This window comes from Ranitomeya imitator, chromosome 2 (genome assembly GCF_032444005.1).
Source record: "Ranitomeya imitator isolate aRanImi1 chromosome 2, aRanImi1.pri, whole genome shotgun sequence".
NCBI lineage: Eukaryota > Metazoa > Chordata > Amphibia > Anura > Dendrobatidae > Ranitomeya > Ranitomeya imitator.
In genome coordinates this window covers 145,981,401-146,006,242 of record NC_091283.1, presented here as the reverse complement: position 1 = coordinate 146,006,242, position 24,842 = coordinate 145,981,401, and the positions used below count along the sequence as shown (strand labels likewise).

Sequence of the window (24,842 nt, the reverse complement as noted above, 5' to 3'; positions counted from 1 at the left end):
TTGAGCGCAAAATTGGCTGTCGTGTTTGGAGACCCCCTGATGTAACTAAACAGTGGAAACCCCCCAATTCTAGCTCCAACCCTAACCCCAACACACCCCTAACCCTAATCCCAACCGGATCCATAATCCTAATCACTAACCTTAACGATAATCACAACCCTTACCCCAAAACAACCCTAATGTCAACCCTAACCATAACCCTAATCAAAACCCTAAATCCAACACACCCCTAATCCTAATCTCAACCCTAACCTCAAACCTAACCCTAATCCCAATACACCCCTAATCACAACCCTAACCTTAACCCTAATCCCAAACCTAACCCTAATCCCAAGTGTAACCCTAATGCCAACCCTAACCCTAATACCAACTCTAATCCAAACCCTAACCCCAAATCTAACCCTAACTTTAGCCCCAACCCTAGCCCTAACTTTAGCCCCAACCCTAACCCTAGCCCTAAGGCTACTTTCACACTTGCGTCGTTTGGCATCTGTCGCAATCCGTCGTTTTGGACAAAAAACAGATCCTCCAAATGTGCCCGCAGGATGCGTTTTTTTGCCCATAGACTTATATTGCCGACGGATCGTGACGGATGGCCACACGTCGCGTCCGTCGTGCACTGGATCAGTTGTGTTTTGACGGACCGTCGGCACAAAAAACGTTCAATGTAATGTTTTTTTGTACGTCGCGTCCGCCATTTCTGACCGCGCATGCGTGGCCGTAACTCCGCCCCCTCCTCCCCAGGACATAGATTGGGCAGGGGATGCGTTGAAAAACTACATCCGCTGCCCACATTGTGCACAATTTTCACAATGTGCGTCGGTATGTCGGGACGACGCATTGCGACGGCCCCGTACCGACGTAAGTGTGAAAAATCCCTAACCCTGAATTTAGCCCCAACCCTAACCCTAGCCCTAACCCTAGCCCTAACCCTAGCCCTAACCCTAACCCTAATTTTAGCCCCAACTGCTCTTCTCCTGTCGGCCGGCAGATGGCGATAGATGGCGGGCGCACTGCGCATGCGCCCGCCATTTTCTTTTCCCCGGCAGCCAGGAGAAGCAGCAGGAGGATCCAGGGACACCGGTAAGTATAATAGGGTCCCCGAATCCCCCTATTTCTCTGTCCTCTGATGTGCGATCACATCAGAGGACAGAGAATTACACTTTGATTTTTTTTTTTTGCGGTCGCCGGTAAACAGTTAATTACCGGCGATCGCAAAACAGGGGTCGGTAAAACCGACCCCGATCATGTTCTTTGGGGTCTCGGCTACCCCCGGCAGCCGAGACCCCAAAGATTCTCCCGGTGCTGGCCGGCGGGCGCACTGCGCATGCGCCCGCCATTTTTAAGATGGCAGCACCCATCGGGAGCCAGGAGGAGCACCGGGGGAGATAGGTGAGTATCGGGGGGCTATCTGGGACCCCTTTTCTCTGTCCTCTGATGTGCGATCACATCGGAGGACAGAGAAATTAAAAAGAGATCGCGTTTTTTTTTTTTTGTGATCGCCGTTAAACGGTTAATTACCGGCGATCGCAAATGCGGGTCGGTAAAACCCCCCCGAATCATGTTCTCTGGGGTCTCAGCTACCCCCGGCAGCCGAGACCCCGGAGAAAATCCGACTCTGGGGGGCGCTATTTACTTTTTCCACAGCGACGTTAATTAACGGCGCTGTGGTTTAAGTACCCTTAGCGGCCGCCGTTAAAAGGCGTATCGGCGGTCGCTAAGGGGTTAACTTAACAAACGTACCACAATGCAGCCAAATATCATCATGCATAAAAGTGTAATCTGATACCTACGTTTTGCCTTTACTGTCCAGGTCCATTTCTCTGTATCATGATACCTTTCTTTGACGTGTTATAACTTGACGCGTTTTGTTGTGTTATGCTTTGGAAGGAAATGCTATATCTGCAATTGTATTGAGCGCCATCAGACTTGCCCTTGTACAGCTTTATTTACATTATATTTACAGCCTCTGTTTAACCCCTTAGCGACCGCCGATACGCCTTTTAACGGCGGCCGCTAAGGGTACTTAAACCACAGCGCCGTTAATTAACGGCGCTGTGGAAAAAGTCCATAGCGCCCCCCAGAGGCCGATTTTCTCCGGGGTCTCGGCTGCCGAGGGTAGCCGAGACCCCAGAGAACATGATTCGGGGGGTTTTTAACCCACCCCGCATTTGCGATCGCCGGTAATTAACCGTTTACCGGCGATCGCAAAAAAAAAAAAAAAAAGCGATCTCTTTTTAATTTCTCTGTCCTCCGATGTGATCGCACATCGGAGGACAGAGAAAAGGGGTCCCAGGTGGCCCCCCAATACTCACCTAGCTCCCCCGATGCTCCTCGTGTCTCCCGGTGGGCGCCGCCATCTTCAAAATGGCGGGCGCATGCGCAGTGCGCCCGCCGGCCGGCACCGGGAGAATCTTTGGGGTCTCGGCTGCCGGGGGTAGCCGAGACCCCAAAGAGCACGATCGGGGTCGGTATTACCGACCCCTGTTTTGCGATCGCCGGTAATTAACTGTTTACCGGCGACCGCAAAAAAAAAAAAAAAAAAAAAAAGTAAAGTGTAATTCTCTGTCCTCTGATGTGATCGCACATCAGAGGACAGAGAAATAGGGGGATTCGGGGACCCTAGCATACTCACCTAGGTCCCTGGATCCTCTTGCTGCTCCTCCTGGCCGCCGGCAGCAGAACATGGCGGACGCATGCCCAGTGCGCCCGCCATCTGTCTCCATCTGCCGGCCGGCAGGAGAACAGCAGTTGGGGCTAAAATTAGGGGTAGGGTTAGGGGTAGGGTTAGGGGTAGGGTTAGGGTTAGGGGTAGGGGTAGGGTTAGGGGTAGGGTTAGGGGTAGGGTTAGGGGTAGGGTTAGGTTAGGGTTAGGGGTAGGGTTAGGTTAGGGTTAGGGGTAGGGTTAGGGGTAGGGTTAGGGGTAGGGTTAGGTTAGGGGTAGGGTTAGGGGTAGGGTTAGGGGTAGGGTTAGGGGTAGGGTTAGGGGTATGGTTAGGTTAGGGGTAGGGTTAGGGGTAGGGTTAGGGGTAGGGTTAGGGTTAGGTTAGGGGTAGGGTTAGGGGTAGGGTTAGGTTAGGGGTAGGGTTAGGTTAGGGGTAGGGTTAGGGGTAGGGTTAGGTTAGGGGTAGGGTTAGGTTAGGGGTAGGGTTAGGGGTAGGGTTAGGTTAGGGGTAGGGTTAGGTTAGGGGTAGGGCTAGGGTTGGGGCTAAATTTAGGGTTAGGGTTGGGGCTAAACTTAGGGTTAGGCTTCTTTCACACTTACGTCGGTACGGGGCCGTCGCAATGCGTCGGCCCGACATACCGACGCACGTTGTGAAAATTGTGCACAACATGGGCAGCAGCTGTAGTTTTTCAACACATCCGCTGCCCAATCTATGTCCTGGGGAGGAGGGGGCGGAGTTACGGCCACGCATGCGCGGTCAGAAATGGCGGATGCGACGTACAAAAAAACGTTTCATTGAACGTTTTTTGTGCCGACGCTCCGCCAAAACACAACTGATCCAGTGCACGACGGACGCGACGTGTGGCCATCCGTCACGATCCGTCGGCAATACAAGTCTATGGGCAAAAAACGCATCCTGCGGGCACATTTGCAGGATCCGTTTCTTGTCCAAAACGACGGATTGCGACGGAATGCCAAACGACGCAAGTGTGAAAGTAGCCCTAGGGCTAGGGTTAGGGTTGGGGCTAAAGTTAGGGCTAGGGTTGGGGCTAAAGTTAGGGTTAGAGCTGGGATTAGGGTTAGGGTTTGGATTAGGGTTCGTATTAGGGTTAGGGTTGGCATTAGGGTTACGCTTGGGATTAGGGTTAGGTTTGGGATTAGGGTTAAGGTTAGGGTTGTGATTAGGGGTGTATTGGGATTAGGGTTAGGTTTGAGGTTAGGGTTGAGATTAGGATTAGGGGTGTGTTGGATTTAGGGTTTTGATTAGGGTTATGGTTAGGGTTGACTTGGGGTAAGGGTTGTGATTATGGTTAGGGTTAGTGATTAGGATTATGGATGAGGTTGGGATTAGGGTTAGGGGTGTGTTGGGGTTAGGGTTGGAGCTAGAATTTGGGGGTTTCCACTGTTTAGGTACATCAGGGGGTCTCCAAACACGACAGCCAATTTTGCGCTCAAAAAGTCAAATGGTGCTCCCTCCCTTCTGAGCTCTGCCGTGCGCCCAAACAGTGGGTTACCCCCACATATGGGGCATCAGCGTACTCGGGATAAATTGGACAACAACTTCTGGGGTCCAATTTCTCTTGTTACCCTTGTGAAAATAAAAACTTGGGGGCTACAAAATCTTTTTTGTGAAAAAAAAATATTTTTTATTTTCACGACTCTGCATTCTAAACTTCTGTGAAGCACTTGGGCATTCAAAGTTCTCACCACACATCTAGATAAGTTCCTTGGGGGGTCTAGTTTCCAAAATGGGGTCACTTGTGGGGGGTTACTACAGTTTAGGTACATCAGGGGCTCTGCAATCGCAACATAATGCCCACAGACCATTCTATCAAAGTCTGCATTCCAAAAAGGCGCTCCTTCCCTTCCGAGCTCTGCCGTGCGCCCAAACAGTGGTTTACCGCCACATATGGCACATCAGCGTACTCGGGATAAATTGGACAACAACTATTGCAGTCCAATTTCTCCTGTTACCCTTGTGAAAATAAAAACTTGGGGGCTACAATATCTTTTTTGTGGAAAAAAAAATATTTTTTATTTTCACGACTCTGCATTCTAAACTTCTGTGAAGCACTTGGGCATTCAAAGTTCTCACCACACATCTAGATAAGTTCCTTGGGGGTCTAGTTTCCAAAATGGGGTCACTTGTGGAGGGTTTCTACTGGTTAGGTACATCAGGGGCTCTGCAAATGCAACATAATACCCGCAGACCATTCTATCAAAGTCTGCATTCCAAAACGGCGCTCCTTCCTTCCGAGCTCTGCCGTGCGCCCAAACAGTGGTTTACCCCCACATATGGGGTACCAGCATACTCAGGACAAATTGGACAACAACTTTTGGGGTCCAGTTTCTCTTGTTACCCTTGTGAAAATAAAAATTTGGTGGCTAAATAATCTTTTTTGTGGAAAAAAAAAATATTTTTTATTTTCACGGCTCTGCATTATAAACTTCTGTGAAGCACTTGGGCATTCAAGGTTCTCACCACACATCTAGATAAGTTCCATGGGGGTCTAGTTTCCAAAATGGGGTCACTTGTGGGGGATTTCTACTGTTTAGGCACATCAGGGGCTCTCCAAACGCGACATGGCGTCCGATCTCAATTCCAGCCAATTCTACATTGAAAAAGTAAAACGGCACTCTTTCTCTTCCAAGCTCTGCGGTGCGCCCAAACAGTGGTTTACCCCCACATATTGGGTATCGACGTACTCAGGAGAAATTGCACAACAACTTTTGTGGTCTAATTTCTCCTGTTACCCTTGTGAAAATAAAAATTTGTGGGCAAAAAGATCATTTTTGTAGAAAAAATGCAATTTTTTTTTTCACGGCTCTACGTTATAAACTTCTGTGAAGCACATGGGGGTTCAAAGTGCTCGCCACACATCTAGATAAGTTCCTTAAGGGGTCTAGTTTCCAAAATGGTTTCACTTGTGGGGGGTTTCCACTGTTTAGGCACATCAGGGGCTCTCCAAACGCGACATGGCGTCCAATCTCAATTCCAGCCAATTCTACATTGAAAAAGTAAAACGGCACTCCTTCTCTTCCAAGCTCTGCAGTGCGCCCTAACAGTTGTTTACCCCCACATATTGGGTATCAGCGTACTCAGGAGAAATTGCACAACAACTTTTGTGGTCTAATTTCTCCTGTTACCCTTGTGAAAATAAGAATTTGTGGGCAAAAAGATCATTTTTGTGTAAACAAAAGCGATTTTTTATTTTCACGGCTCTACGTTATAAACTTCTGTGAAGCACTTGGGGGTTCAAAGTGCTCACCACACATCTAGATAAGTTCCTTAAGGGGTCTAGTTTCCAAAATGGTGTCACTTGTGGGGAGTTTCCACTGTTAAGCACATCAGGGGCTCTCTAAACGTAACATGGCGTCCGATCTCAATTCCAGCCAATTCTGCATTGAAAAAGTCAAACGGCGCTCCTTCACTTCTAAGTTCTGCGGTGCGCCCTAACAGTGGTTTACCCCCACATATGGGGTATTGGCGTATTCAGGAGAAATTGCATAACAAAATTTATGGTTACATTTCTGTTATTACACTTGTGAAAATAAAAAAATGGTTCTGAATTAAGATGTTTGCAAAAAAAAGTTAAATGTTCATTTTTTCCTTCCACATTGTTTCAGTTCCTGTGAAGCACGTAAAGGGTTAATAAACTTCTTGAATGTGGTTTTGAGAACCTTGATGGGTGTAGTTTTTAGAATGGTGTCACACTTCATTATTTTCTATCATATAGACCCCTCAAAATGACTTCAAATGTGATGTGGTCCCTAAAAAAAAATGGTGTTGTAAAAATGAGAAATTGCTGGTCAACTTTTAACCCTTATAACTCCCTAACAAAAAAAAATTTTGTTTCCAAAATTGTGCTGATGTAAAGTAGACATGTGGGAAATGTTATTTATTAACTATTTTTTATGACATATCTCTCTGATTTAAGGGCATAAAAATACAAAGTTTGAAAACTGCAAAATTTTAAAAATTTTCGCCATATTTCCGTTTTATTCATAAATAATCGCAAGTAATATCGAAGAAATGTTACCACTAACATGAAGTACAATATGTCACGAAAAAACAATCTCAGAATCAGCGGGATCCGTTGAAGCGTTCCAGAGTTCTAACCTCATAAAGTGACAGTGGTCAGAATTGCAAAAATTGGCCTGGTCATTAAGTACCAAATTGGCTCTGTCACTAAGGGGTTAATGTAAATTTCAGGACTTATACATTGAGCAGCTGCCTCCTTTGGTAGCCATAAAATATCACCCAGCCAGGTATAGGATCTTATTGTTAAAAGCATAGATATTATTATTATTATTTATTATTATTTATTTATATAGCACCATTGATTCCGTGGTGCTGTACATGAGAAGGGGTGACATACAAATTACAGATATCACTTACAGTAAACAAACTAACAATGACAGGCTGATACAGAGGGGTGAGGACCCTGCCCTTGCGGGCTTACATTCTACAGGATTATGGGGAAGGAGACAGTAGGTCGAGGGTTGCAGGAGCTCCGATGTTGGTGAGGCGGTAGCTCCGGTAGTGGTGAGGAGGCAGCAGGGTCAGTGCAGGCTGTAAGCTTTCCTGAAGAGGTGAGTTTTCAGGTTCCGTCTGAAGGATCTGAATGTGGTTGATAGTCGGACGTGCTGAGGCAAAGAATTCCAGAGAATGGAGGATATTCGGGAGAAGTCTTTGAGGCGGTTAGGTGAGTAGCGAATAAGTGTGGAGGAGAGAAGGAAGATACGTGAGGGAAGATATCAGGAGATTAGTTCAGAGATATATGGAGGAGACAGGTTGTGGATGGCTTTGTAGGTCAGTATTAGTAATTTGAACTGGATACACTGAGGGAATGGGAGCCAGTGAAGAGATTTGCAGAGGGGGGAAGCGGAGGAGTAGCGAGGAGAGATGAATTAGTCGGGCAGCAGAGTTAAGAATGGACTGGAGAGGTGCAACGGTGTTAGCAAGGAGGCCTACTCTTGCAGTAGTCGAGGCGGGAGATGATGAGGGCATGCACAAGCATTTTAGTAGATTGAGGTTTGAGAAAAGGACGGATTCTGGAGATATTATTGAACTGGAGGCAATAGATGGTGGAAAGAGCTTGGATATGTGTGGTTTGAAGGACAGGGCAGAGTCAAGGGTTACTCTGAGGCAGCAGACTTCCGGTACGGTGGAAAGCGTGATGTCGTTAATTGCGATAAATAGGTCAGGTAAGGAAGATCTATGAGATGGAGGAAAGATGATGTAACAACTCTGCTGGCATCACAGCATGGCCTCACATCTCTCACACAATCTTACCCACTGCTCCAGGCCATGATGTGCTTTCTGTTTAATGCCAGCTCCATGTTCTGTGTCTCTGCTCTCTGCATGCCTCATGGCTATGTGTATAGGGGGCCGGCGCCTGAACTCTCTGGTTCTTATGGGAATCAGGTGCACCTGTCCAATCAGTTCCTGACCAATTATCAAGAGGCCTCCTGTATATAGTGCAGCTCCAACCTGTGGTCTGGGCCTGTGTAATGTGTTTGCTCAGTTAGTGTTTTGCTTCTGAGTTTGTCTGGCCTTGCTCTATGTTACTCCCTCTCTGGAGGCTTTTCTCTGTGCATTTGCCTTGATCTTTGTCCGCCCTCCAGGAGGCAGAATATCCTGGTCCCTGTGTCTTTGTCCTTGTGTCTTGTTCCATTGCCTTGTCTGTACTTAGTCTTATCTCGGTCTCCTTGTGTGTGGCTTCCTTCGCTGCTGTGTCTTTCCTTGTGTTCTCAGTCTGTTTACACTCCGCACTCTTGCGGCTCTGCCTGCTCTGCATCTTGGTGGCTTTACCGCTGCTCCGCACTTCTGCGGTTCTGCTCCGTCTTAGGGTACCGTCACACTAGACGATATCGCTAGCGATCCGTGACGTTGCAGCGTCCCCGCTAGCGATATCGTCCAGTGTGACAGGCAGCAGCGATCAGGCCCCTGCTGTGCGGTCGCTGGTCGGGGAAGAAAGTCCAGAACTTTATTTGGTCGCTGGACTCCCCGCAGACATCGCTGAATCAGCGTGTGTGACACCGATTCAGCGATGTCTTCACTGGTAACCAGGGTAAACATCGGGTAACTAAGCGCAGGGCCGCGCTTAGGAACCCGATGTTTACCCTGGTTACCATCCTAAAAGTAAAAAAAAACAAACGCTTCATACTTACCTACCGCTGTTTGTCCTCCAGCGCTGTGCTCTGCACTCCTCCTGCTCTGGCTGTGAGCGTCGGTCAGCCGGAAAGCAGAGCGGTGACGTCACCGCTCTGCTTTCCGGCCGCTGTGCTCACAGCCAGTGCAGGAGGAGAGCAGAGCACAGCGCTGGAGGACAGACAGCGGTAGGTAAGTATGTAGCGTTTGTTTTTTTTTACCTTTAGGATGGTAACCAGGGTAAACATCGGGTTACTAAGCGCGGCCCTGCGCTTAGTTACCCGATGTTTACCCTGGTTACCGGCATCGTTGGTCGCTGGAGAGCGGTCTGTGTGACAGCTCTCCAGCGACCAAACAGCGACGCTGCAGCGATCCGGATCGTTGTCGGTATCGCTGCAGCGTCGCTAAGTGTGACGGTACCTTTACTCTGCTCCGCTCCCGTTGCTGCAGAAACCTCTTGCTGCAGTTCCTCTCTGCAATCCTTACGGTTCCACTTTGCTTAGCTTCTGCAGTATCTCTTGCTGCAGCTTCTCTCCACATTCTTTGTGGCTCTGCTCAGCTTTTGTCGCTACGCTACCGCTTGCTGCTTTTCCATTCCTATCTGCAGTCTTTCACTCCTCTCCTGTGTGAACAGGTCCCTACCTGTTCCTCCAAACTATATATCCCTACCTGTTCCTTCATCTCACTCACAATTGGACTGCACTCGGGTGTCATCTGAGTGCAGCCTGATTCTAATATCTCATCAGCTAGTCCTGTGTTTCCTGCCGTCCTAGCCAGTCCTGTCTCCTGCAGTCCTAAGTCAGTCCTGTGTCTCCTGCCGTCCTAGCAAGCCCTGTGTTCTCTGCCATGTCTCTGCCAGCCCTGTGTTCCAAACTACATATCTGTACCTGCACGTCCAGTGTGAACAGGCCCTTACCTGTTCCTTCATATACCACATCAACCAGTCCTGTGTTCTCTGCCGTGCCTCCCAATCCTGTGTTCCTGCCAGTCCTGCCGTTCCTGCCCTGCCTTTCAGTCCTGTGTTCCTGCTGTCCTAGCCAGTCCTGTTTCCTGCCGTGTCTCTGCCAGCCCTGTGTTCTCTGCCGTGTCTCTGCCAGTCCTGTCTCAGCCGTGCCAGCCTACTCGTCCGTGTTCCAGCCGTGCTCTTCTGCCAGTCCTGCCTAATGCCCGCACCAATCATGGTGTTCCAGTCTCCCAAGTGGGATCAGCAGCCACAGCCTGACACCACCCTGGAGTAGCACCTGGCAGCTGCCTGCTGCACAAGCCTGTCCTCACCATCAGAGGCTCCAGTGAAAACCCAGGCAGCTGTTATAGTCACGCCCCTTCCAGGGTAGTCTGGTTTGTGGCACAGTGGGGCCACAAAACCCCCGAGCTCACGCCCACCAGTCAGGGCGTGAGCGTAACAGATGATGAGTTCAGATTGGTCCACATTGAGTTTGAGAAAGCGAGAGGAGAAGAAGGAGGATATGGCTGATAGACACTTCTGATTCTGGACAGCAGAGAGGTGATGTCTGGGTCAGAGAGGTAGATCTGAGTGTCATCAGCATAAAGGTGGTACTGGAATTCATGTGACTTTATGAGCTGTCCCAGTCCAAGTGTATAGATTGAGAAGAGTAACGGTCCTAGAACAGAGCCTTGGGGGAATCCAATAGAGAGAGGGTGGGATGAGGAGGTAGTGTGGGAGTGGGAGACACTGAATGTGCGGTAGGAAAGGTATAAGGAGATCCAGGATAGGGTGAGGTCTTTGATGCCAAAGGAGGAGAGGATCTGTAGTAGGAGGCAGTGGTCAACTGTGTCGAAAGCAGAGGACAGGTCTAGAAGGAAGAGTACAGAGTATTGTCCGTTAGCTTTGGCTGTAAATAGGTTGTTAGTAAATTTGGTCAGGGCTGTCTCAGTTGAGTGATGGGGGCGGAACGGGAACCAGATTGCAAATTGTCAAAGAGCAAGTTGAGAGGTGGGAGGAAAGTTCAGTGTGGACGTGTTGCTCCAGGAGTTTGGAAGCGAATGGAAGCAGCGATATTGGGCAATAGCTGGACATTGCAGTTGGATCGAGGGTTGGCTTTTTAAGCATAGGCGTGATTGTGGCATGTTTGAAAGCAGAAGGAAAGGTGCCAGAAGTTAGTGATAGGTTGAAGAGGTGGGTAAGGGATGGGATAAGAGTGGCGGTGAGGTTGGGGAGGAGGTGGGATTGGATGGGGTCGAGCGCACAGGTGGTGAGGTGTAATTGATATGTAATGTTTCATATTTTACAAGATATAGTTGTATAGAATAATTCGAGTCACTTTAATATTCCATACTTTTTTTGGTAACCAAATATAAAAGCTCTACGTTCTGCCAAATGACAGAGATTCCAAAGGATAAGATCAACGTCTTTAATTGAAATATTCATTTAGGAGCTGGTCCAGCTCCTTCCTCAGATATATACAAACTGGAAATGTCAGATGACCTTCATAAAGTTTACCAGTGATGCCCATGGACAATTATTGAAAAAAGAATGTTACATGCAAAATATTATTTCTAATACCATATTCTATGGCATTTCTCTAAATACCTAACATACAGTTATGAAAGATCCCCAAGAAGTTCCCATCAAATTAACCCTTCATTGGATGATATTTTCTATGCATCCATTGAGGCCCTCAGGTGTTAGGGTCGATCATTTAAAAATCCAATGGAGTGAGGTTTTTAAATTTTGTTATAATTAAAATTTATTCGAGACCCATTGGGCATATCATTCACAGTATTTATGATTTAGATACCAATGATCCTTACAAGGAGCGTTTATAGCAGTTAAACCAAGGCCATATGGACACTTCTGTCTGTTTCTGACTATTGTAACCCTATGGTAACATTTAGAGTAGTTGTTGGCAATTTTCCTAGTGTGTATGTGGCACCCCTGAGGGTCCTGTCGCCACAGAGGTACTACACATCAGCCAGAGACGTGGCACTCCACTCTTGGGTAAGGTGGAGACACTGCCCAGGACCCATACACTAGCATCCAACACCAGACCTCTCCAGGCCAGGGAGGAACTAGGTAGAGGATGTGCGTGGAGAGAGAGATAGTTAGAGGAGTTGTCATGGAAACAAGAAGGAGGAGTTAGTCAGTTAGTGAGAGGCAGAGTGAAGTTGGAGCTGGGGACTTGAGGAGTGAGGAACTCGTCACAGCACCAGAGGACAGAGAGAGAGAAGTTCCAGAGAGTGAGAGAGGAAGAAGGGTCCTAGGGGCATGGGTAGTGAATAATCCACCTGTGGCACCCGATTCCACGTTGAACGTAGTTGGGTGGAAGGACAAGGTCACAGTAGGGGACCGGCCCCAGACTAGTGGAGAAACTGAGGACTCAGCTAGCAAACCGGTGGCTGTGGCATCTGTATGTGCCATAGCCACAGCCACGCACATTCGCCGAAAAGGCAGCAGCATAGGATCATGAGGAACAGGAGTACATCGCCCGACAGGACCCGAGGCTGTTGGCTTGGGACACTGTGTGTGGGGCGCGGGGCAGGAGAGACGAGAGCCAGCGCAGTGAGATAGCCAGAGAAGAAACATAAGGGGGGTTCCTTCCTTATCCATAACTGCCCTGGGGCCGAGCTCTACCCGTGAAGAGCTGTACCAACTCTGCTGCATCACCAACTGCCCCAGTGGACTTGAACTGCAGCGTCGGCCATCCATTGCCGAACACCACGGGTGGTGTCACAAACTAATCCCCCATACACTTTACTTCCCCTTTGACTTTTATTGGACGCCCAGGGCCATGGAATGTTGCTGTGACAACCCCCTTAAGAACCGTCAGACTCGACCCGAGTACCCCACGGGCCTAGTGGGCAGTCCATGTAAATCATACACATGCAAATCTAGCCTAACCCAGCACAGTAGTCAGTGATGACATCCAATACATGTCAGAGGATACAAAGAGTCAAGCACATCTGTCTGGACCACTGCTGACAATCGCTGAGATGATTGATACTGTGTTATGCTATGACATAACATTGTTTGGCTGCAGCCATGTCATGTGGATGTGTGACATGCTATTGTGGTAACACATTAAGTAAAGACCATCAGGGACCATACCTGCTGGAGCATGGGTCCTGAAGAGACTATGTGTCAGGCTGTGTGGTTACTTTTTTAATTTACATTCCATACTGTTATTCCAACTTTTGAAGCGTCCAGAAAACACTTTTATGGGGCACCTCTAGTGTTGCTAATAAATCAAGCAGATCTGTTACTTTTGTTACAACCCTAAAATGTTCAGAATTTCTCCAGCATTTCATATATGAGACTTTGGGCATCGTATTGTCGCCTTGCCAGCAGTGCTGCCCAATCTGCGCTTGCATCTTCTATTGCCAGGTGAAAAAAAAATTGTCAGGGGGACAAAAAGACCAACAACGTTGGAGGTTCCCTTGAATAGATTGAAATTTCATGTCCACAGTAGTTTGGCCTGCTATGTACTTGATCAATAGGGTGCCCATTATAAAGTCTGCTTTAAGAACAAGTCTTTCATACTTATACCATGAAGAAAAGAAAAAATCGTTCCAGCTCCAAATAGTAAAATCCAAATTCCAACTTTATTAAACCAATATAAAAACAACGGTGGACATATGCTCTACATGTGCATATCAGGACACGAGCGACGCGTTTCGATCCTAAACGGATCTTTATCAAAGCTACATATGAAATGGTCATCAACCAATATATAGACCCTATACACCAATGGCATTCAAATGAACGGTCACATGATCGTATGGGCGGTCCTTCATGAATACACATAGTAATGAAAAAAAAAAAAAAAGGGAAAAAAAGAAGAGAGAAAAAAAAAAAAAAGAGAAAAAAAAAAGGAAAAAAAGGAAGAGAGAAAAAAAAAAAAAAAGGAAAACACATTATGATAAAAACAAATCTGTGATAAACCACATAGCAACAACATATATAAACACATTCTAATAATGAAACATTAATTCGGTACGTCTATTCAAACCTGTGGGAGATCGAGTGCTGAGATGGTAAATCCAAAAGGCCTCACGGGTATGGAGGCAACGAATAATGTCTCCACCCCGTAGAGGTTTATTAACACGTTCAATCCCGTATGCCCGAAAGAATTTGGTGCTGCGAGCATGAGCAGTTACAAAGTGTCTGGAAGCCGCTGATAAGGTACGTGTAGATTCACCTGTATAACCTATATCATAAAGATGTTCATTGATACGAATTTTCAAAGAAATGGATGACATTGTGATTAAGATGTCAGATAAGGGTGGATTGGTGGTTGTATTAAATTCTACAGATTATTGCTCTAAAATCATGGAATTGCTTTCTGATACACTAGTGTATGATAAACTGAGTTGTGACCCTTCGATTAAATTTAAAGAAAAGGTGGACAAAATTATTGAGGAAGGGCACAGCATTGGTGTATTATCTGTGAAACAAAAAGAGTATATGATTGTGGACAATCCTGTGTGCCCAATCCTTCATGGTCTCCCCAAAGTCCATAAGAGCGATGTGATTCCACCCATGAGGCCAATAGTGTCAGGCATTGGCTCAGCAAATGAGCACCTGTGTGAATGGGTAGACTCAGTATTGCAGCCTCTGGTACGTAGAATTCCTGGTTATTTGAGAGATTCCAAAGAGGTATTAAAAGTCTTCTCTGACAAATTATGGTTGCCCAACTATTCATGGCTATGCTGCGATGTCATCTCATTATACACATGTATCCCACACAAATTGGCTATGCATGCTATTCAATTTCATTTGGATCATTTCAGTAATTATTCGTTTGATTTAAAAAATTTCATTTTACAGGCAATTCTTTTTCTGATGACACATAATTTTTTTTCGCTTAATGGTAATTTTTTTTTGCAAAAATCAGGCGTGGCTATGGGCGCTAAATTCTCACCATCTCTAGCTAACCTTGTAATGGCCTTTTGGGAGTACGAATTTATTTTTTCAGCATCCAATGCTTTTCTGTCGTGTTTGATATGGTATGGCAGATATATTGATGACCTACTAATTATTTGGGGGTCCGATATATCTGCCATACCTAAATTCATTGAATATTTGAATTCCAATCAATACAACATTCGTTTCACATACAGGCAAGATCCGGCTCATATTCAATTTTTGGATTTAAAATTAAAAGGTATAAATAATTGTTTCATTTCTACTAGCACATACCATAAGTCGTTAAGTGGAAACACTATACTACATGCCAGCAGCGGCCACCCCAGACACACCATCCGGTCTGTGCCGGTTGGTGAATTTGTTAGAATTAAACGTAATTGTAGCGATCAGGGTGATTTAAATGCGGAGATAGATTTGGTCTCTAGCAAATTGAAACGTCGTAACTATCCAGATTGGACACTCAAAAGAGCTAAAAAGATTCTCGATAATAAAAATCGTGAAGATCTTATTGCACGGAAAGAGAAGAAAATATCAACATCGACATCTCCCACATACAGAAAGCCCTATGTGTGCTTTCAATTTAGTCGACAATTTCACCAAATTAAAGGGATCATAAATAAATTCCTTCCCATATTATATGAGGATGCAAATTTAGCAGAAATTTTGAAAACTGGTGTCAATGTTGTTGCAAGAAAAGCACCATCCATAGGTAACAGAGTCTCACCGAGTTTTTTCTGCACAGATAAAAAAAGAAATAAAACATGGCTAGAGTGCAATGGTTTTTTCAAGTGCGGTACTAATAACTGTAGAACATGCGCACATGCTGTTATTACCAAAAAATTTTCTAATTATAATAACACACAATGTTTTAATATCAAGCAGTATATTAACTGCAATACTAAATGTGTTATTTACAAAATTGATTGTACTGCATGTCAGTTGTCCTATGTTGGATGTACGTCACGAAAGTTGAAAATTCGTATCAATGAACATCTTTATGATATAGGTTATACAGGTGAATCTACACGTACCTTATCAGCGGCTTCCAGACACTTTATAACTGCTCATGCTCGCAGCACCAAATTCTTTCGGGCATACGGGATTGAACGTGTTAATAAACCTCTACGGGGTGGAGACATTATTCGTTGCCTCCATACCCGTGAGGCCTTTTGGATTTACCATCTCCGCACTCGATCTCCCACAGGTTTGAATAGACGTACCGAATTAATGTTTCATTATTAGAATGTGTTTATATATGTTGTTGCTATGTGGTTGATCACAGATTTGTTTTTATCATAATGTGTTTTCCTTTTTTTTTTTTTTTTCTCTCTTCCTTTTTTTCCTTTTTTTTTTTTTTTTCATTACTATGTGTATTCATGAAGGACCGCCCATACGATCATGTGACCGTTCATTTGAATGCCATTGGTGTATAGGGTCTATATATTGGTTGATGACCATTTCATATGTAGCTTTGATAAAGATCCGTTTAGGATCGAAACGCGTCGCTCGTGTCCTGATATGCACATGTAGAGCATATGTCCACCGTTGTTTTTATATTGGTTTAATAAAGTTGGAATTTGGATTTTACTATTTGGAGCTGGAACGATTTTTTCTTTTCTTCATGAGATGACCGCGTGGATCAGCGTTGGGTTCCATGCTCCTGCGGTGGCTACTTGGTGAGCTGGCTTTTTTTCTTCTTTCATACTTATACCCCTGGTATGTACATAAGTATTAAAAAAAGTCTGGTATCCTACATTTTCAGTGATTTCTGAGCATTTTCTCTTTGTGTGCTTTGCCTCTTTGTCTCTCCGGCTTCTCCACCTCCCCTCTCCATTGGCACCGCAGACCGATTTGGTGATAGATTAAGGCTAGGGGTGCACGATGAGATGTGACTCATTGTACTGTAACATCGCATCTAATGATTTTATTTGGGTTCACAATGTGACCTGCGACACGTAGGCAGAAATGTTTCCAAACACGTTGGATTTTCTGCGCTGATTGCAAGTAATACACAACTCATTTGTCATAAAGTTTATTGCAAGTTGCTTACGACAAGTGTCTTCTATGCAATTAGGCTGCAAATTAGCTGTTTATTTGCAGCAAAATTAGAGCTGTAAAATAGTCGCACTACAGCAAGTCACATAGTAGTTAGTAGTTACACAAAAGTTTTTGTCTCGAGCCTGTTCAGAGAACTGCTTCCACGTGACATACGAGCTATATCACCCTATAGCCCTAGCCTTAAAGTGTGAATGCAAGGTGACGTCAGGTGACTTATCAGACTAATCTACCATTTCTGTGTACATGAGGAATAACACTCTTCCTGGTCTTTTTGTATCCTGAACTTTTAGCAGTTTTTCTTCTTTATTAACAGCTTCAACATTTTCTCTTTTTGAGCTTTGTATGTTTCTCATTCCTGCTTCCCCATCTTCCTCTCTTTAAATTTTAATAGAGATTACAAACAGGTTTATTGATGGATTTAAGCCATTTTTGAGAATGAATGACCAGTGCTTGAGACAAAAAATGATCGATAAGTGAAGAATAAAGCATACTTATGTGACAATATACATTATGTTTCTTCTCTTCACTTCTACTATTGATTTATGAGAAAAGTGCAATTACTATTTAATTCGTTTTCGAGAGTGAAAAACCCATACAGGAGACAAAAAAAATGAGTGATGCAGTAAGTAGAGTTAAGTGGAAAGATCTGCCAAGTTTTGACTCAAGAGTCCAATTTTCTAAAATACGCAGGTCCCCAGGAATTTAACCACTTTGAAATTTAATTTGTGAGGATCAGTGAAAAAAAAACTCAACACCATTTCACATAGTGTTGAAGGCTCAAAGAGCGGGCCAATCACGTCAGGCATGGCTGCTCGGGCTTCCTTATAATGTTCTGTCTATTTTTGGCTGTGAACCTACGGGTAGATACCGCAGAATGTAACCTTTTAGGGATACATTACTTATGCTGTATTTTTTGTACATGGGGGATAGTTAAAGTATATTTTTTTTATAAGAAATGGGGAAAAAAAGGTTTTGCAACTGTTTTATTAGTTGCATTTAGCAATGCTATGCTCCAGAACCATACTACTGCTTGTTACTGTGAATTCCTTTCTGTGAGTGTACATACTGTACTTAGTGACTTGCTTTTTTGGGGAATAAGCAATTTTTGTTAACTGAGGGATGAATTAAAATACCTAATAGGTATTGCCCTCACCCCCTGGAAAAAGATGCAAAAATCGTCACGTCATTTTTATATTCCAGTTTGGCAACAGTATATCACACAATTATACTGGGTTCTGTTGTAGCGTTATTGGGCCATTATTTTTATGTGGTTCTTTTTAGCCTGGGGGAATTAATGTGCTTTAACCCCAAATTTGCAAACAAATTATGACAATTAATTTAATTTTTAAATGTAAATTTGCTGGTCTGTTTTGCCACACCATTATTATATCAGGCTTTTAAATTGCCCTTTTTGTCCATAATGTGAACCCTGCCTAGAACTTTCAGTTGATTTACTATTTTTCTTGAGTTGTCGAAGTATGAAAACAAAAATTTGCACACAAATTAAATGTTATACTTTTGTCAAAAATGTATATTCTACCAAAATGCTGCATGGGCAACAGATGTGGTAGCGTGATAGAAAAAAAAAATCATGCAAAAAATGTGAGAGCTGCAGGAGAAACACCACCCATGGAAACAACCATTAAATTCGACTAGTACCAAATCGGGTCACACTTGACCTCCTAACAGGTGTATTATTGGTCAGAAAACATAGGGGAAAATAGTATTTCTACTAAATTACTCATCTCAAGCACATCAGTATAATGGAGCCACTCACAGCAACTCCATCGGCGGGTGAAAGTCTCCTGCTTAGTCCACCTTTTCTTACTGTTGCACATACCACAGGGCTAAGAATTATACTACCCCAGAACAACTTTTTGCAGTTGATTTATTGGAAGACCTAAACAGTCAGCCTTTGTTCACAGATAAAATGGGGCCTGAGAAGATGAAGAAAAGGGCACCATTTTTTCCTTTTTCAAACAAGTGTCTGAACAAGCATGACTGACTGGACCAGTGCCGAAATTGTTTGTGCAGCACAGCACGGATTCAAGGTGAAATATTCACCACCACTTCATTGACAATACCACAGATCATCATTCAGTACGGAGAACTTCAAACCACATCAATACAGAGTCTACTCATCTTGACAGGTCGGCGTTCAGCAGCCCATTAGCATTTTTTTAGGAGTTGCATCTAGCGCATATCATAGTTATTTTCCAAATATCCATCCTTGTTTTTATATCAAGGAAACAAGCATTTGCCAGTTGTCTGCTGGTTTGCCAACTAACCTCTCACATTTTTCAGCATGAAAGCTTGGGGAAAACAGCCATATGTTTGTCGAGTTGCTGCTATGCATCAATCCATCGATTGGTAACTCACCCACTGGTTGGCTCCCTGTGAACTGCAACTTGGAATCGTTGCACCAACAATGCATGCAACTTTCTGATTGTCTTGCGCAGAAAATAATTCATGTACCATGCTTGGCCCACTTCCTGAATCTAATTCTGCAACATTTCTTTCACAAATATATCTACTTAAGGAAGGTGATATATATGGATAGAAAAATGGCAACTCCTTTCAACAATCTTATGTTTTTAAACGTGCCTTGCTGGCTTTGCAAAAACAAAAAATGATCGACCACAACGCCATATGGTTTTAAACGTCACATCCCAGCCAGGGGCGGACACAGACAGCTTGGGGCCCCTGTGCAGGAAATGTGTCTGGGCTCCCTCCTTTTAAGGTAACAAAGATATATATATATATATATATATATATATATATATATATATATATATATATATATTGCCACACACACATACATGTACTGTATATATATATTGCATAGTCTCCTTTATTTTGTATATTGCCATCCCTTATTATACAGTGCCCTCTCTTGTTATGTACTGCACCCTCCCTTACATATTGAATTTTATAGAGCCCTGTTTTTTATTATATACCGTCCTGCCTTGCTAGCTGTGTAATGCAATGATGACTGATGGAGCATGGGAAAGCTTCTTTTCTAAAAGAGGAGCTGATGGACTGGTAGTCTGGTCACCGGCTCCTCCATCAGTAGTTATTTTATATCTAACAAGAGAGGGGACTATGTAAGGGCGATGTGAATAATAAAAATATCAAGAATACACTATGCAAGAGACAGCACTGTACATAACCACAGAGGAAGCTATATAATAAAAGAGGGCATCATATATAACTTTTGAGGATGGTACGTAATAAGGGACGGTGTTATACATAACAAAAATGGAAACTATGTAACTAAGGATGGTGTTATACATAATAAGTGAGTACACTATACACTAAGGGACTGTGCTATACATAAGTGAGTACACTATATACTAAGGGACTGTGTTAGACATAATCGGTAATAATGTATTCCTCCACCTCCCCTGTTCCTAAATCCATTATAAATCCCCCTTCCCCATCCCAATCCCCCACACTCCTCATTGTCCTCCCCGCATCACATTATTGCCCTCTCCCCCACCCCCTTGATTGCCCTCTTCACCACCTCCATCATTTCTGTCTCCCCACCACCCCATTATTGCCTATTCCACCACTTCCATCATTGCCTTCTCCCCACCACCCCCATCATTGTTCTTTCCACTGCCACCATCATTGCCTTCTCCCCACTATCCCATCATTACCCATTCCACCACCTCCATCATTTCTTCCTCCCCCACCATCCCTTCATTATCCATTTTACCGCTATCATCATTGTCTTCTCCCCCACTACCCCATCATTACTCATTTCACAACCTCCATCATTTCCTCCTCCCCACCACCGCCATCATTACCCATTCCACGACGTCCATCATTTCCTCCTCCCCCACCACCCCCATTATTGCCCTTTCCACCACCCCATTATTGCTTTCTCACCCACCACCCTTATCATTGCCCTCTCCGTCAACCTAATCATTGCCTTCTGCCCCATCACCCCCATCATTGCCCTCTCCATCAACCCAATCATTGCCTTCTGCCCCATCACCCCCATCACTGCCCTCTCTGTCAACCTAGTCATTGTATTCTGCCTCATCACCCCCATCATTGCCCTCTCCTCCACCTAGGGCTGCCACTAGGAATTTCAGTGCCCCATACTGTCAAAATTTTCGGGCTCCCTTGAGACTCCACCAGGCTCCACCAAGGCTCCACCCCAGCTCTGCCTCCACACCTCGAACCTTCCACAGTCCCATCGCCCACTCTTAAAAGAACTCCACTTCTGCACCACGTCCTCACCAATCACACATTAACAGTTCCCATGCAACACCAGATCACATACATAGTCATCAGCTTTTGTTTTGGCAAAGTCAGGAGTGGAACAATTAGAGGAAAAGTATAATAGAAACACATCACCACTTCCACATTTATCATCGATCCTGGTTTTGACTTACAAATACTAATGTATAATACTGACCAAATACTGAACGTATGAACGTTGCCTTAGGATAGGTGATTACTTGTTTTCACAGGAGAACAAATGTAAGTGCATCTTTTCTACTGTGTAATAGTCACAGGACAGGGAGAGGTAAAACTTCCAAGTATTTTGGCTGTATTGGAAACCAAGAATCTTCCTCTTATTGATATCTGAACAAGTGACATCAATACACAACACAGTCCCCTATACCAAGACAAATAATACCAAATAAAAGAAACAAATACTGCCACTCCGTGACCAGACCGCAAATTACCACCACATAGTGACCGAATAATATCACATACAGGGGACAAATACCACCACACCATGCCTAAACCACATGTTACCACCATATACTGACCGAATATCACATACAGGAGAAAAACACTGCCACACCATGACCAGATCACATTTAACCACCACAAAGTGACCAAATAATATCACATACCAGGGACAAATAGTGCCACATTGTGACCCGACCACATTATCACCACATAGTGACCAATTAATACCACATACAAGGTAGAATTACCACCACACTATGACAACACCATGCCATTACTAATGTAGTGATACCAAAGATGTGTATTTTTTTAATTTCCTAATCTGGGAAAAGGAGGGTAATTTGAACTTTTTTCATATTTTTCAAAGCATTTTTCATTTACTTTTCGCTGTATTTGTTAGTCCCCTTAGGGGGCTTGAATCTGCAATTATCCTATTACTTGTGCTATATTTACCAGTGCCACAGTATTGCTGAATATTGTAAAAATCACAATCTCCTATGAAAGTCAGCTACAGGCTGGTTTTCACAGTAATTTGTCATGACAGGCACAGGCTGTCAACAGGCCTCTGACCATCACAGCAACCCATCAGCTCCCCACCATCATGTCACAAGAGTGCCAATGGGCGCATTGATCATCACTCTCCCCTGCCGACATGCTGTAAATGCTGCTGTCACAAATCCATAGCAGTGTTTAACAAGTGAACAGCGGCTTTTAACAAGTGAACAGCGGCTTTTAGTGACAGATGATTGTTGAATATCACTGCCATCATTTGCCAGGAAAGATGCGGGATCACCTTGTGAGCCTGCATCAAGGCAGGAAGACAACATATGACATACACAGTATGTCATATTTCATTAAGGGCTTATACACTCTGGGGAGATTTTTCAAAACTAGTAGTAGGCAAAAATGATGTAGCTGCCTACAGTATATCAATGCATCAGTGTATAACTATATATATGTAGTGCACTCACAGTACATACCTATATAAAATACACACATATAGAATATTCCCATATATAATAAACACCTGTGTCTACTGCATATGTGATATACTATACATTTATGTATAAGGGTATGGTTCCACGGTCAGGAATCGGCAGCGCTTTGTACGCAGCACATGTCCGCTCAGTCCAAAGCGCTGCAGGCTTTTGTACGCACAGTGATTCCGCATGTGTTCATTGAACCATGCAGAATCACCACATCCTATACATTGGACGGGAAATTTATCTTGCGGAGACTGAGCATCTCTGCAAGATAAATAGACATGCTGCATTCTAGAAAGACGCACCGCATGTCCGTCTCCGCAGGAAAGCTACTGGTGCCAGTGCACGCATAGTGGACATGGGATTCCTTGAAATCCCATCCACTATGCTGTAACATCTGGACGCTGCGGATTGGATGCTGCGGATGTACACAGCATCCAATTCGCAGAGTTAACTGACTGTGGAAACATACCCTTATATGTGTCTATCTATTGTACCTGTGTGTTTAATGCAACAGATACAGTATATGTGAATAAAGTCGTCACTGGGAGATGGGCTCAGGGGTCAGTCCCAGCCTGAATTTGTTACAGCAGTGATGACCGGAGTCCCATCAGAGAATTGACCCAGTGATTTAGTGACTGTGCTCCCGAGTTCTGGGCTCTCTGGTCAGTACTGTGTGTGGATAAGAATCCTGCACTGACCAGACAACACAAAGCTCCGGGGGTCACAGTCAGTAAATCACTGCTTCTAGTCTCTGACTGCAGCCCCTGCCTCCTCTCTTTACTCTGCAAACAATCAGTCACATTCAGACCATTCTTTACCTCCTGTTCAGGGGGTGATTGAGGTCTTGCACACAGCTGTAGCTTCCTTCCAGCCATGAGTGTGCAGACGCCGTTCTGCACAGGCTGGAAGTGTGTGCAATGCAGGGAGAAGGAGGCATCTAAGGCCTCTTTCACACTTGCATCGTGTGAGATCCATCGCAATGCGTTGTTTTGGGAAAAAAACGCATCCTGCAAATGTGCCCGCAGGATGCGTTATTTCCCATAGACTTGTATTGCCGATGGATCGTGATGTATGGCCATACGTCGCGTCCGTCGTGCACTGGATGTGTCGTGTTTTGGCGGACCATCGGCACGAAAAAACATTCAATGTAACGTTTTTTCGTACGTCGTGTCCGCCATTTCCGACTGTGCATGCATGGCCGGAACTCCGCCCCCTCCTCCCCGAGACATAGACTGGGCAGTGGATGCGTTGCGACGGCCCTGTACCGACGCAAGTGTGAAAGAAGCCTAACAGGTGTCAGACAGGATGAGCTGGGAGGAGGAGCAGTTGTGAAGAAGACAGGAGATGTGTCATCTCTGCACACGGATCCTATCCTGAAGCTGCACACCAGCAGCTTCCTGCCTCGGACAGCCGCGGCGCCGATGATGTAATTCAGCCGCTGCTGTGTAAGACAGGAAGCGCGGGCAGGAAGCAGGATGGATCCATTCCCTGCAGCTCCGCTCCGCTGCCATTTTCTCTTGCAGGCAGCGGAGCTGCAGAGATTTCTCCCTGCCGCCGCTTGAGGGCAATCTGGCAAGGGGGCTCCCAAGAGCTGGATAAACTCGCCAGATTGCCCGCATTATTAGCCGCCCTGCAGGGGCCCCCCGAAGCCTGGAGCCCCTGTGCAGCCGGTTGAACCGGTTGGGGTCCATGGATCCCACTGGAACCAGATACTGAATATGTTGCGGCATCTGTACATGCAGTGTACAGAACACATGTTCCTGCTTCAAAGAAAAGGGATGATTTTAAAATGGGTTGATAAAAAAACCATTGTAATTGCTTCATTATTTTGTAAATAACAAACTTATGAATCAGTGATGTCTTATGATAAAGCACACAAGTTCCTTATCATAATAGGAAGCTCACTAAGCTCTCTTACTTGCTACTATGATCTAAAACTCAAAGCAGAGCAAATGCAGTATGATGGGATTTTACCCCTCTCTTAACTCTGTCCCTTAGATGCAAGTAAATTGTACTTGCAAACTTTCCAAAAATGTACAGGAAAAAGGTTAGACCTCTTGGTATCCCAGAAGGGCCCACAGATCTTCTTGGTGCACTATGTACTCACCTCTCCAGCACCACCATTCATAGCACTAGTGTTGGCAACATTATAGGATGCACTGAGATGAGTGTTTGAATGTCTATACTTAAAAGCACCCTAATTTCACCAGTGCAATAGCAGATGCCTTAACCAATCAGGCTGCTAGACGAAGAATAACATGAAGAAGATCAATATAACGTGTGTGTTTTCACACGCATGCGCATATTACTCTAAAATGTATCCAAATTTATTTTTCAAAAAGGAAAAGTACAGAGCCCAAAATGCCACACCTTAAGGGTAGGCAT

At 44.8% G+C, this 24,842-nt stretch overlaps 1 protein-coding gene across 3 annotated transcripts in view; it reads left to right on the top strand.

The window, feature by feature from the left end:
* Nucleotides 1-24,842, top strand: part of LOC138667251 (G-protein coupled receptor 83-like) — a 154,596-nt gene that overhangs the window by 77,673 nt on the left and 52,081 nt on the right. The gene's annotated exons all lie outside the window — the stretch shown is intronic.